Raw genomic sequence first — 3,601 nt, forward strand, 5'->3', positions numbered from 1 at the left:
GGCACCATCCCTACATTGAAGCATGGTAGTGGCAGCATCATGCTGTGGGGATGTTTTTCAGTGGCAGGGCCGGCAAGACTAGTCAGGATCAAGGCAAAGATGAATGGAGCAAAGTACAGAGAGATCTTTGATGAAAACCTGCTCCAGGGCGCTCAGGACCTCAGACTGGGGCGAAGGTTCACCTCCAACAGGACAATGACCTTAAGCACACAGACAAGACAACACAGGAATGGCTTCGGGACAAGTCTCTGAATTCTTATGTAAATGTGAAATTGTATTTTTAAAAATTTGTAATAAATTAGCAAAACTTTCTAAAAACCTTTTTTGCTTTGTCATTATGGGGTATTGTGATGTCATTATGGCGTATTGTGATGTCATTATGGAGTATTGTGATGTCATTGTGGGGTATTGTGATGTCATTGTGGGGTATTGTGATGTCATTATGGGGTATTGTGATGTCATTATGGGGTAGTGTGATGTCATTATGGGGTATTGTGATGTCATTATGGAGTATTGTGATGTCATTATGGAGTATTGTGATGTCATTATGATATTGTCATTATGGGGTATTGTGATGTCATTATGGGGTATTGTGATGTCATTATGGGGTATTGTGATGTCATTATGGGGTAGTGTGTGTAGATTGATGAGGAAAAACAATTTGATATATTTTAGAATAAAGCTGTTATGTAGCAAAATGTGAAAAAAGTCAAGGGGTCTGAATACTTTCCGAAGGCTCTGTATATGCAGTAAGGCTATAGGTAGAACTTTCAGCTGTCCCAAAATAAAAGCTTTCAATTATACACAAAGTTAGTGTTTACACATACACACATTTGTTTGGAATAAATCAATGAAAGATAGAAAATGTAGTGTGCACATGGAAACTAGACATGATAAATGCTTTCAAAGTTTACATTCAATATTCACACAAGGCATATCATATTTTCAGTTACAAACAAATGGTGTTCAGAGCATAGGAAGTTTCTGAGTCTGTTCAGGATGAAGACATCTTATCTGGAAGTTTACAGGAGAAAGTTCAACACTTAAACAAAAGGCCTCTGTCCCAGAGACATTATCCACCTGCAGTTCATTCACCTGCTCCAACTCATGTCCCGGAGACATTATCCACCTGCTCCATCTCATGTCCCAGAGACATTATCCACCTGCTCCATCTCATGTCCCAGAGACATTATCCACCTGCAGTTCATTCACCTGCTCCAACTCATGTCCCAGAGACATTATCCACCTGCTCCCTCATGTCCCAGAGACATTATCCACCTGCTCCATCTCATGTCCCAGAGACATTATCCACCTGCTCCATCTCATGTCCCAGAGACATTATCCACCTGCTCCATCTCATGTCCCAGAGACATTATCCACCTGCAGTTCATTCACCTGCTCCAACTCATGTCCCAGAGACATTATCCACCTGCTCCATCTCATGTCCCAGAGACATTATCCACCTGCAGTTCATTCACCTGCTCCATCTCATGTCCCAGTCACAGTGATTCAGTCTTTTGAAAGTCCTCCAGCCCAGAGACATTATCCACCTGCAGTTCATTCACCTGATCCATCTCATGTCCCAGTCACAGTGATTCAGTCTTTTGAAAGTCCTCCAGCCGCCCCTATTTGGTCACAGGTATCCCTGCCTTTACAACACCGACATTAGAAGGAAACCTTGGGCCCGGGGTATGGTTCACCCTCACACCAGAAGCCATCAGGCTGGCCTATCTCTAGTAACCACGTCTCTTCCTCCCACGGCTGCTGCGCCTCTAACTTACTGTCTGCGTCGGGAACAGTCTGTAGGACTTTATAATAATGACAGTCCCTCCCATCTTCAGGGTCATACGGAGGTGCCAGGATGTCGAGGAAAGCAGCCGGTCCATCCACCGTGTCGATCTGATGCAGGTTCTCCTCTGCGGGGTTAAGATACACGGACTACTGTCATGGGTGAACCACATGGTCGACCGGAGCACAGCCCGCCGCAGAGAGTCCTTCTGGAACGGCAGCAGCGGAGGGTCGAACTGGGTCTCACTCTGCACCTGGTCCGAAGGTTTATCCAACAGGTCAAAACACCTGATACTGACTTTCCCGTATAGAACCTTGAGCATCCCGTTCATACCGGGGTGGTCGTGGAGCGGGATGGAAGCCCCGCTGTTCAGTAGAAACACCCCATACTGAACGACTCCGTCTCGCAGATGTGCATGTACGTGACAGGTGGGTTGTGTTCGGAATGGGAGCCGTTCGGTTTCATCTTCAGGTCTGCAGTCCTGACTTCCGTCAGCAGGGTGATTAGATCCCCCCGGTTGTCCGATAATACTTTGTTGTCCCCAATTGCGGATGCATTGAAATCTTTAAATGTGATATTGGCTTGGCTGGCTATTCTCTGAATGAGAGACTTCTTGTGATCCCGTGGCATTTTTCAGGTGGAGACAAATCCGACGCTTATCGATGCTGGTTTTCTTCAGACGCAGCTGAGCAACAGGCAGCAGAAACGGACCGAGTTGGAAACGCTCTTTTCTCCTCGAATCTCGCACAATATCGTCACTCCAGGATGGGGCCGCGTTCAAACGAAATAAATGCGCGTCTAAAGTTATAATGTAACGCTTTTCATGCTAAGTAAATATGGTTTTACCTCCAGAGAATATTCACGGTCCAGAATCATTTCCAATCTTATCTGATCGTCACGTCCGCAGTGACAGCGAGCGCGTAGAGGCAATGCATTATGGATCTTGAAGTTTAATTTAAAAGTCGGGCAATATATTTCTGTAATTACCTACCCCCCGCACAAAACAATTAAAAACTATACTATTATCCAATGCCTTCACCCAACAGAAGTTGTGCCGGCGAAAATATGATTCTCACATATGCTCCTATTATAAGAGAAAACAATGTTGTCCTTTATAAAACCACTACAATTCCCACCGCCTGTCGGGCTTCCGGAGAGAGGCAGAGAGGGCAAGAGAGGCTGGCCAGACAGGCCATTCAACCCGCACCCCTCCTCCCAGTTTATCCCCTCTCTCTCGCTCTCTTCTGGGATGAGGGTTTCTCTTTTCCTCACTTTATTCAGCAATACTTTATGACGTTTTGATGAGTATTGACTTTGTTACAAATACTTAAGAGGCTAAGATACTTTAGGCACAAGTAGATCGAATGCACATATAATGGACAGGTGACATTCCACGAAGGGTTATCTGATCAGAGGGGACTGTTTCACATTAGAGCACAAAAACATGAATTATACCCCTTTGCCTCAGATCAATAAATGTGAAATCTTATACTATAATATACTACACGATACTACACTACACTTTACTACACTGCTCTACACTTCACTATACAGTACTGTACTAAACTATACTACACCACACTGCTCTACACTATACTATAATATGCTACACTACACTGTAATATACTACATCACACTGCTCTATACTATAATATACTATAATATACAACACTACACTATACTACACTACTCTATACTATAATATAGTACACTACTCTACACTACACTATACTATACTACACCACACTGCTCTACACTATAATATAATACTCTACACTACACTATAATATACTACATGATACTACACTACAA

General features: G+C 43.8%; 1 pseudogene; it reads right to left on the reverse strand.

The window, feature by feature from the left end:
* Window positions 1-896: 896 nt before the first annotated feature.
* On the reverse strand, window positions 897-2,689 carry LOC124022416 (annotated as a pseudogene).
* Window positions 2,690-3,601: the final 912 nt, after the last annotated feature.

Source organism: Oncorhynchus gorbuscha, unplaced genomic scaffold (genome assembly GCF_021184085.1).
Source record: "Oncorhynchus gorbuscha isolate QuinsamMale2020 ecotype Even-year unplaced genomic scaffold, OgorEven_v1.0 Un_scaffold_1374, whole genome shotgun sequence".
Lineage (NCBI taxonomy): Eukaryota > Metazoa > Chordata > Actinopteri > Salmoniformes > Salmonidae > Oncorhynchus > Oncorhynchus gorbuscha.